This window comes from Carassius carassius, chromosome 36, assembly GCF_963082965.1.
Source record: "Carassius carassius chromosome 36, fCarCar2.1, whole genome shotgun sequence".
Classification (NCBI taxonomy): Eukaryota; Metazoa; Chordata; class Actinopteri; order Cypriniformes; family Cyprinidae; genus Carassius; species Carassius carassius.
In genome coordinates, this window is record NC_081790.1 from 27,683,370 (window position 1) to 27,694,694 (window position 11,325).

At 39.8% G+C, this 11,325-nt stretch overlaps 1 protein-coding gene across 1 annotated transcript in view; it reads left to right on the forward strand.

The window, feature by feature from the left end:
- The first annotated feature begins 7,641 nt into the window (after nucleotides 1-7,641).
- The window catches only part of LOC132116813 (5-hydroxytryptamine receptor 2A-like), a 13,226-nt gene continuing 9,542 nt past the window's right edge, over nucleotides 7,642-11,325 (forward strand). Inside the window, exon 1 of the mRNA XM_059525677.1 lies at nucleotides 7,642-7,688. The gene's annotated coding sequence lies outside the window, so the exon portion shown is untranslated. The remainder of the gene's footprint in view (nucleotides 7,689-11,325) is intronic.

Here is an 11,325-nt window from a genome sequence, read left to right on the forward strand (position 1 = left end):
TTTATCAGCCTGCGTGGCTACTGACATCTAGTGGTATAAATTTAACATTGCAGAATGAACAAGCATGCTGTTTTTGTATAGATATGCTATAAAAAGTGCACTTTAACAAGATTTTCTTTTGTCTTGAAGGTCTATAAAAGTACAGTTTACTTTAAATGTAATTATCACAAAAAATAGTTATGCCTCCAAGAACATATGGACCTAATAAAGAGAAAAAAGTCAGATGTTTGACAAAATAAGCTTATAAAATTCCCATAGAGTCTACTGGATGGCAGAGTAGGCTACATATAGTGTACTTCATTTGGGACACAACTACTGAGATGCACTCTAAAAATAATTCAGGGGACCTGGCTGTCACCACAACTTGGATGTAAGTTAAAAATAAAATAATAATTTATTCACATATTAAACCTTTTGAGTTGCCAACATTTTCATGATGTCCCCTTTCGTCCATATATTAATTGTGATTGTCTCAAAATTAAAACACATTCAAAATAAACAAATAATAGTGTCAGGATCTCTAGCTGAAGTGCCCGTGAGCTTCACTAGAGGGCACTCAACTCCAGACTCTTGCCACTTTACACAGGACTCTATTTCCCATAATCCTTTGCACAGACTCATCAAATGCATCACCTGACTCTCATCAAATCTCATCATCAGTTCACAGCTGTCCCACATGGTTTTTAAAAGAAACATACACACTCTTTGTCTTCACTGGTGATTAAATGTTTAGCCTCCCTTTGTCTTGCCTTCCATGTTTCTGTGTTATTGTGTTTTGATCCTGGACTATTTCCTTGTTTTTGCAGCCTGCCCTGACAATTGCCTGTTTATCTGGATTACTCTTTTGCCTTGTCTCTGCTGTTACTGTTTGCTGTTTTTCTGTACCCTGTCAGTTTTGACCACATTCTCTTTTAATAAAGCCTGAAAATGGATCCCGCCTCCTTCTTTACAGAATCACAAGCCCCACCTGGATCCAGCAGCTTCTAGAACATTCCAGGCAAATCATGCATACTGTTTTGGCAAAAGAACTTGTCTTTTGAGGATCATGTTCATCTATTTTCTGAGTTTTCCTATCAAAAGGTTCTGGGTTCAAGTCTCGTACTGGCTGGGATTTTCGGTGGGGGGAGTGTTTTTATTTTTTTTAAGGGACATTTGTTATGTGAATCTCCTTTCTCTGGGGGAAAGGCAGAGGACTTTAAAGCCCTAGTGACTTTTCTTAAAATGGCCACCAGCCCAGAGACCGTTTGTAACACAGTTCGTAGATCGGGAAGAAGACGGGCGAACATACTCTAAAAATAATTCAGGGGACCTGGCTGTCACCACAACTTGGATGTAAGTTAAAAATAAAATAATAATTTATTCACATATTAAACCTTTTGAGTTGCCAACATTTTCATGATGTCCCCTTTCGTCCATATATTAATTGTGATTGTCTCAAAATTAAAACACATTCAAAATAAACAAATAATAGTGTCATGGTCCTGTATGTAAGTTTTTGATTCAACTAAAGCATAAACATACCATTAAATGTTTGCATATATTTAAGAAACAAGTTAACATGTTTGTTTATCTGAAAAACAATGCTACAGTCAATTATTCTCCTTTGAAATGTGCATTCTGGGCTCTAATGTCGGTCTCTATTTTTGGTTTGTGAAACCCGCCCACTGGTAGTTTGCTTAATTGTATTTCGGCAGCCAGGGTTACCAGTTGGCGGGAAAAACATTGTATTTAGAGTCTCGTCAAGTCACAGCTGATCTCCCTGAGTCAAGTCACAGATGATCTCCCTGAGTCTATTCAAGTCACAGATGATCTCCCTGAGACTAGTCAAGTCACAGATGATCTCCCTGAGACTAGTCAAGTCACAGCTGATCTCCCTGAGTCAAGTCAAGTCACAGCTGAACTCCCTGAGACTAGTCAAGTCACAGATGATCTCCCTGAGACTAGTCAAGTCACAACTGATTTCCCTGAGTCTAGTCAAGTCACAGCTGATCTCCGAGTCAAGTCACAGCTGATCTCCCTGAGTCTAGTCAAGTCACTGCTGATCTCCCTGAGACTGGTCAAGTCACAGCTGATCTCCCTGAGTCTAGTCAAGTCACAGCTGATCTCCGAGTCAAGTCACAGCTGATCTCCCTGAGTCTAGTCAAGTCACTGCTGATCTCCCTGAGACTGGTCAAGTCACAGCTGATCTCCCTGAGTCTAGTCAAGTCACAGCTGATCTCCCTGAGTCTAGTCAGGCCACAGCTGATCTCCGAGTCAAGTCACAGCTGATCTCCCTGAGTCTAGTCAAGTCACTGCTGATCTCCCTGAGACTGGTCAAGTCACAGCTGATCTCCCTGAGTCTAGTCAAGTCACAGCTGATCTCCCAGAGTCTAGTCAAGTCACAGCTGATCTCCCAGAGTCCAGTCAAGTCACAGCTGATCTCCGAGTCAAGTCACAGCTGATCTCCCTGAGTCTAGTCAAGTCACTGCTGATCTCCCTGAGACTGGTCAAGTCACAGCTGATCTCCCTGAGTCTAGTCAAGTCACAGCTGATCTCCCTGAGTCTAGTCAGGCCACAGCTGATCTCCGAGTCAAGTCACAGCTGATCTCCCTGAGTCTAGTCAAGTCACTGCTGATCTCCCTGAGACTGGTCAAGTCACAGCTGATCTCCCTGAGTCTAGTCAAGTCACAGCTGATCTCCCAGAGTCTAGTCAAGTCACAGCTGATCTCCCTGAGTCTAGTCAAGTCACAGCTGATCTCCGAGTCAAGTCACAGCTGATCTCCCTGAGTCTAGTCAAGTCACTGCTGATCTCCCTGAGACTGGTCAAGTCACAGCTGATCTCCCTGAGTCTAGTCAAGTCACAGCTGATCTCCCAGAGTCTAGTCAAGTCACAGCTGATCTCCCAGAGTCCAGTCAAGTCACAGCTGATCTCCCTGAGTCTAGTCAAGTCACAGCTGATCTCCCTGAGTCTAGTCAGGCCACAGCTGATCTCCCTGAGACTAGTCAAGTCACAGATGATCTCCCTGAGACTAGTCAAGTCACAGATGATCTCCCTGAGACTAGTCAAGTCACAGATGATCTCCCAGAATCAAGTCACAGCTGATCTCCCAGAGTCAAGCCACAGCTGATCTCCCTGAGTCAAGTCAAGTCACAGATGATCTCCCTGAGACTAATCAAGTCACAGATGATCTCCCTGAGACTAATCAAGTCACAGCTGATCTCCCTGAGTCTAGTCAAGTCACAGCTGATCTCCCAGGGTCTAGTCAAGTCACAGCTGATCTCCCTGAGTCTAGTCAAGTCACTGCTGATCTCCCTGAGACTGGTCAAGTCACAGCTGATCTCCCTGAGTCTAGTCAAGTCACTGCTGATCGCCCTGAGACTGGTCAAGTCACAGCTGATTTCCCTGAGTCTAGTCAAGTCACAGTTGATCCCCCTGAGTCTAGTCAAGTCACAGCTGATCTCCCAGAGTCTAGTCAAGTCACAGCTGATCTCCCTGAGTCTGGTCAAGTCACAGCGAATCTCCCTGAGTCTAGTCAAGTCACAGCTGATCTCCCAGAGTCTAGTCAAGTCACAGATGATCTCCCTGAGTCTAGTCAAGTCACAGATGATCTCCCTGAGTCAAGTCAAGTCACAGCTGATCTCCCTGAGGCTAGTCAAGTCACAGCTGATCTCCCAGAGTCTAGTCAAGTCACAGATGATCTCCCTGAGTCTAGTCAAGTCACAGATGATCTCCCTGAGTCTAGTCAAGTCACAGATGATCTCCCTGAGGCTATTCAAGTCACAGCTGATCTCTCTGAGTCTAGTCAAGTCACAGATGATCTCCCTGAGTCAAGTCAAGTCACAGATGATCTCCCTGAGTCAAGTCAAGTCACAGCTGATCTCCCTGAGTCTAGTCAAGTCACAGATGATCTCCCTGAGGCTAGTCAAGTCACAGCTGATCTCCCTGAGTCTAGTCAAGTCACAGATGATCTCCCTGAGGCTAGTCAAGTCACAGCTGATCTCCCTGATTCTAGTCAAGTCACAGATGATCTCCCTGAGTCAAGTCAAGTCACAGATGATCTACCAGAGTCTAGTCAAGTCACAGCTGATCTCCCTGAGGCTAGTCAAGTCACAGCTGATCTCCCTGAGTCTAGTCAAGTCACAGATGATCTCCCTGAGTCAAGTCAAGTCACAGATGATCTCCCAGAGTCTAGTCAAGTCACAGCTGATCTCCCTGAGTCTAGTCAAGTCACAGATAATCTCCCTGAGACTAGTCAAGTCACAGCTGATCTCCCTGAGTCTAGTCAAGTCACAGCTGATCTCCCTGAGTCTAGTCAGGTCACAGCTGATCTCCCTGAGACTAGTCAAGTCACAGATGATCTCCCTGAGACTAGTCAAGTCACAGACGATCTCCCAGAGTCAAGTCACAGCTGATCTCCCTGAGTCTAGTCAAGTCACAGCTGATCTCAAAGAGTCTAGTCAAGTTACAGCTGATCTCCCTGAGTCAAGTCAAGTCACATATGATCTCCCTGAGACTAAATTAAGTCACAGATGATCTCCCTGAGACTAGTCAAGTCACAGCTGATCTCCCAGAGTCAAGTCAAGTCACAGCTGATCTCCCTGAGTCTAGTCAAGTCACAGCTGATCTCCCAGAGTCAAATCAAGTCACAGCTGATCTCCCTGAGTCTAGTCAAGTCACAGATGATCTCCCTGAGTCTAGTCAAGTCACAGCTGAACTCCCTGAGACTAGTCAAGTCACAGATGATCTCCCTGAGACTAGTCAAGTCACAGATGATCTCCCTGAGTCAAGTCAAGTCACAGCTGATCTCTCTGAGTCTAGTCACGTCACAGCTGATCTCCCAGAGTCTAGTCAAGTCACAGCTGATCTCCCTGAGTCAAATCAAGTCACAGCTGATCTCCGAGTCAAGTCACAGCTGATCTCGCTGAGTCTAGTCAATTGACAGCTGATCTCCCTGAGTCTAGTCAAGTCACAGATGATCTCCCTGAGTCTAGTCAAGTCACAGATGATCTCCTGAGACTAGTCAAGTCACAGCTGAACTCCCTGAGACTAGTCAAGTCACAGATGATCTCCCTGAGACTAATCAAGTCACAGATGATCTCCCTGAGACTAGTCAAGTCACAGCTGAACTCCCTGAGTCTAGTCAAGTCACAGATGATCTCCTTGAGACTAGTCAAGTCACAGCTGATCTCCCTGAGTCAAGTCACAGCTGATCTCCCTGAGTCTAACCAAGTCACAGCTGATCTCCGAGTCAAGTCAAGTCACAGATGATCTCCCTGAGACTAGTCAAGTCACAGATGATCTCCCTGAGACTAGTCAAGTCACAGATGATCTCCCTGAGTCTAGTCAAGTCACATATGATCTCCCTGAGTCTAGTCAAGTCAAAGCTGAACTCCCTGAGACTAGTCAAGTCACAGATGATCTCCCTGAGACTAGTCAAGTCACAGCTGATCTCCCTGAGTCAAGTCAAGTCACAGAGGATCTCCCTGAGACTAGTCAAGTCACAGCTGAACTCCCTGAGACTAGTCAAGTCACAGATGATCTCCCTGAGACTAGTCAAGTCACAGCTGAACTCCCTGAGACTAGTCAAGTCACAGATGATCTCCCTGAGACTAGTCAAGTCACAGATGATCTCCCTGAGTCATGTCAAGTCACAGATGATCTCCCTGAGACTAGTCAAGTCACAGATGATCTCCCTGAGACTAGTCAAGTCACAGATGATCTCCCTGAGACTAGTCAAGTCACAGATGATCTCCCTGAGACTAGTCAAGTCACAGCTGATCTCCCTGAATCAAGTCAAGTCACAGCTGATCTCCTTGAGACTACTCATGTCACAGATGATCTCCCTGAGACTACTCATGTCACAGATGATCTCCCTGAGACTACTCAAGTCACAGACGATCTCCCTGAGTCAAGTCACAGATGATCTCCCTGAGACTAGTCAAGTCACAGATGATCTCCCTGAGTCAAGTCAAATCATGTTTTTATGCTAGCAAATAAAACGAAACAATCCACCCGCTTGCCTCTGCTCATGACAGTACCTGAATCAGTGAGCTGCATCTGCGTCTCGGTCTGATTACATCACTTCCAGGGAGGTGTGCCCAGGCCTATTGTACAAGCCCCTTTCCATTGACTCTACCCCCATGTCAAAACAGTGTCAGAAAGTGAGATGCGCAGAAACATGAAGCGCGAAGAGAAAAACAGTATCGTAAGCACCAACTTGACTGAAACGCAAAATAAAAGCAGCGTTGCAAATAAATTAATATATGTGGCAATGGAAAATATGTATTGCAAAATCATTGCTTTTAAGCTATTTCATTTAAATTTAGCAATTGCTTATTTTTGTTTGCAAAACGTCTTCTTGCAATACTTCATTTTCTTTTGCAATTCTTTATATTTGTTTGCATAAAGCACATTTATTTTTCTCAATACTTTAATTTTTGTTTGCAAAACTGAGTGTGTTTTCACAGAAAATTCCAAAAAGAAAAAGTGCACTTTAAATACCTGGATGATGTACTCAATTAACTGAAAAAGTGTGGAATGTTGGACACTTCATGCACTCAACTATCGCAGCTTTAATTACATAGCAGAGGGGGAGTGGCTATCAGACTCCGACAAAATATCCTTGTTTAATTCATACGCAATACGGTTGAGTGCATAGTGAATGTATAAGTATACTGCAGTCAGTGCACAGTGCGTCATTTAGGACATGGCTGGTATTTATGCAGCCAGGCCTAAGGCTTTGTTCAGACTGCCTACAAAAATCAGATTTTTTGCACATTCATATGTTTTCCAAAAAAGTAAAATAAATAAATACATAAATAAATAATTAATATGGAATGATCATATTAAATTGTTTTATTATTATTATTATTATTATTATTATTATTATTATTATTATTATTATTATTATTATTATTATTATTATCTGTTTCAAATAACTTGATCACTTGCAAATATTGTAGACAGTCTGCCTGAGCTGATTTCAGAAAAAAATAAACAGATCTGCCTGCAGTCCGAGCAGCCTAATTGACTCGTATTCTCAAACAGGCATCATTGTTTGTTACCGTAACAAAAAAGCTTTTTATTTATTTAGCACTTAGTATTTTTCTGTCCCCCATCGTGAGCCATACACACTACTCTGGTTATATGGCGCTGCCTGGTGGAAAAGTGTAGAAGTTTCATTTGTAGCTGAAACATTGGCGCTCAAATGTTATACAGTTTTACATTTTGTGAATTAAACACTTAAAACGAAATAGGGTGGGGTTAGGGAAAAGGTATTTGAACAAGTTAACTGATTAACAAAATGCACAAAATGTTGAGTATAATACTTTTAGGCACATACTTTTATAATAGGCTAATTGTAGGTTTTTTTTTAAATAGATAAATGTACAAAAACTTTATCAATGTTTGATAAACAGCGCAAAAAAACAGGCTACAGATGTTAAAACTACAGGAGTTACAGTCCTCTCTGTTGCATTATTAAACATGCATAGTCTACACTTAGCCTATATACTAACATAGGCATATAATATATAGGCTACACACTGACACTGGTCTGATGATATTGAAACAGTTTGTATTCGTCATGAAGCCTGATGTCCTGCCCTCGGCGGTGACACCTTTTATTTTTTTCCGGCGCTGATAAAAGAAACGCGCTCGGAGAGAGAGAGCCAAAGACACACTATGAACACAGCACAGCCGCATGAGGGTAAGATACTACTTGATTGACCTGAATTATATAGTCTGGAGTATTTATACAATAGGAGAGACCTGAGCTGAAGAGACTTAAGAGCGCGTCTCAATACGACACACGATAATGTTATGTTTTCTCTGGTTTCAGACAACTAATACTAAAATCTTTGAAATTAGAAATTAATTTGTCTCCTAAACTAAAACATTGTGGTGTACCGACGTTTAGACAGTATGAAGGCATTTAGTTTATGGTTTCTTTTGGCTAAAACATATTCGACATATATGCACATACTGTACAGTCGATTAAATAATACATTTTGTGTTGTATATTCATACTGTTTTAATTTTGCTGACGACAAATTTGGCAATAACTACGGAAATGTGTAATAGTTTTGTTCTGCAGTCCAATTTCTAAAGCATATTTTTATATAGAAATTTTGCTCTTTCTTTTATATAGAAAGTTGCTCTTTTTGACAGCTCTTCTCCCCAATAATAATTATTTGTAGGTCCCACTTTATATTACGTGGCCTAAACTTAATACAATGCACTTATTGTATATCCTACATACGTGTTTATACATTGTACTTATATTTTACAAAATTCATGCATGTAATTAAGACCAACCTTGAGAAGGATTCAAATTCTGAAAAAGAATCTTCAAAAAAAATGTTAATAATAATAATTATATATATATATATATAGGGTATTAGGTTATTCAGACCTCTCCATCCTGATACAGACTCTTTTAAAAATAAGCATGTACTGTTTTTTATTTTTTTCTAAACCCTTCACACAGTGAGCACAGCACCAGATCATTTATGACAAATGCACCAAATGCATTCAACAACTACATCTTTCAAATTGCATGAATTATATTCCCACTCCAAAACTCTGCAGACTGTTTTGCATGTTTACATCAAAACTGCTTAACCCAAGTTCAAAATCTACCATAATACAAAACTGAATAAGAGAACAGTTTGCTACAATTGTACAGTAGCACCACACTGAATTATATTTAAAAATCTAAAAATATGAAATACTATCAAAACAATTAGATGCACAGTGGCTGAACACCAGCACAGGTGTTTGTCTTTCGATTTCATCTACACAAAATGAAAAACTGAAACATGGCCAGAATAATGCTGTCTCGTAAATTCAAACAGTAGCGGTTGTCATTCTTGTTTTGTAAAGACATGTTACACAAGGAATTGCAATGCTAACAGTTGTTAGTGGGTTTGAGCTCACTTATTTATAAGTGACAAAGCGTGTTTGTGGTATTGTGGTATTCTTGAGGCCTGTGATTTTCTTCTTAAGAAAATCTTTGAGAACTTATTAGGAATTTTTCAAGAAACGAACATTACTTCCACAAACAGCTTGGAATTTATCTTAAGGAATGCCTTAACTTCTTTCTAAGTGAATCCGGCTTTTGATGTCTCCGTGTGCCCTTTGGTTTTGTTTTTTGTTGTTTTTTTTTGTAACAGGTTTGGTATGATCGTCAAACTTCAGCACAAAGCAGGAATATTGGCAGCCAGCAGTGAACATGACTCACCTAACATACATAATTTACATAATAGGCAGTAAGTTTGTGAACGCTTTGAAAATATCAGGATTTCTGCATTGATTACTCATAATAAATGTGGTCTGATCTTAATTTAACTCTCAATTATACACTAAACTAATAGCACAAAAATAATTTTGACATCTTTGTTGCATATGTTGATCAATCATTTGGAAAAGGAAAGTGAACCCTTGCATGTAGTCACCTGTAGATCTTTAAAGTAAACTTTCAGTTGATCAATACTTCACTATTGTCTTGATGGCAGAGTCTTTTTAGGTTATGCATCTCAATGAACTTAAAGTTGGGACTCAGAAAAACACACTTTTTTTCTTTTTCAGCCATCATTTATTAGATTTCCTTGTGTGCTTTGGGTCATTGTTTTATTGCACCACCAAGCCTCTCTTAAGCTTGAAGTCATGAATATCTTGATGCACATTTGAATTCACTGATTGTTGTGGAAACATTGTGTGTTTCCAGGCCCTGAAGCAGCAGCAAAGCAGCTTTAAACCGTGATGCTCCTACTTTACAGATAAGAAAGGGTTTTGCTTGCATGCAACAATACTTTTTTTCTGTGCATGTTATTGGTTTAAGTCAGATTTAGTTTGTCTATCACTGGCTTAGATAAAGATCGGACCACATTTTATCAGTAATCAATGCAAAAGTCCATATATTTTCAAACAATTTAAATTTCAAACAAACACAAACAATGTGTGTTTTCCTGCCACAAAGTTTCCATGGCACTGTAGATTCATTACTGTAAGAAGCATTTATGTTAATACTTTACTTTAAATACTTTTTTATGATGCATTATAGAAGTGTTAAAGCATTAATTATGCTTTGTAATGCACCGCATTGCATAATCTCAATAATTGCGACCACAGTACAATATAACACTTATCAATTCACTGTTACAGTATGCATTTTAAGTTATTTACATAATTATTTACAACAAAATATAACATATTATAATGCACATTATGAATAATTATAATGCATTATACACATTAACAACCCTTTATAATACATTATACATAAAGGCTTTAAGTGAAGTGTTACCGGATTTATTTTACATGTCTGTATACAAAAGTCTCAAAGAAGCTCCCCTACTCACAAGTTCCTTGAACAACATACTTCCTCCTTCACATTTAGCCAGAAAAATATCAGGATAACTCAAAAAAATATTTGTTTTCAAATATTTGTTTAATGAACTTTCCTTGAGAGTGAAGTGCAGAAGTGCTGTTTTGCGCTGATGTTTACTCTTTGTGGGCTGAACCCGACATACTGCTGAACTAGTTCCTTGCCCTCCTGGCATTCTTGGCAGCATTCGGATAGCAGTTCAGGAAAGTTTGCTCAAACAGGCATTGTGATATTGTGACAAGTATTTGCTTTCTGTCATTCAGTTTTGTTCAAGTGTTCATCCCAATTCCTTTGTTACTGTAGTTTTCTTTTCTTTGTCTTTTATTTTCTTTGCTGGTTACATTATTTTGCAACACTTTGCAAATTAAGAGTTTTTCCTTTTAAATCTGTTCTGTGATCCATTGGGCAATTATGAATCACATCCTAATTTCATATAATAAGCATGGAATTTGACAATCACAGAGTCATCTTTTGCCACAGGCAAAAAGGGAAATATTAAGAAATATATTTGACTACAAGTCAAAGCAAATGTTTTTTGGTGATAAAAGGCTGTGAAAACAATACTGTGAGCCATGCAAGTCAAGTCACCTCTGTTTACACTTCTCATAATTCAAGTGTGAACAAAAAAAAAATCACACGCACAGGCACAGTTTACCTAAAAATGAAAGTGCTGTAATTATTTACTCAACTTCATGTTGTTCCACACCCTTATGACCTTCTTTCTTCCACAGAAAACTTAAACTTAAAAATTCATTTTGTTAACTCACAGTGATGTACATAGTGATGACGCTTGCTCCAAAGAGGGCATATTAATACCATGAATGTAGCCAAAGTCTAGATAGCTTTGTGTGAGGAACAGATCGAAATTTAAATAACTATTTATTGAAAATCTTGCCCCAACTCACAGCTTTTATCACAGACCTTTAGTCAAGGTAATGTCAGATTTAATCTCTGACAG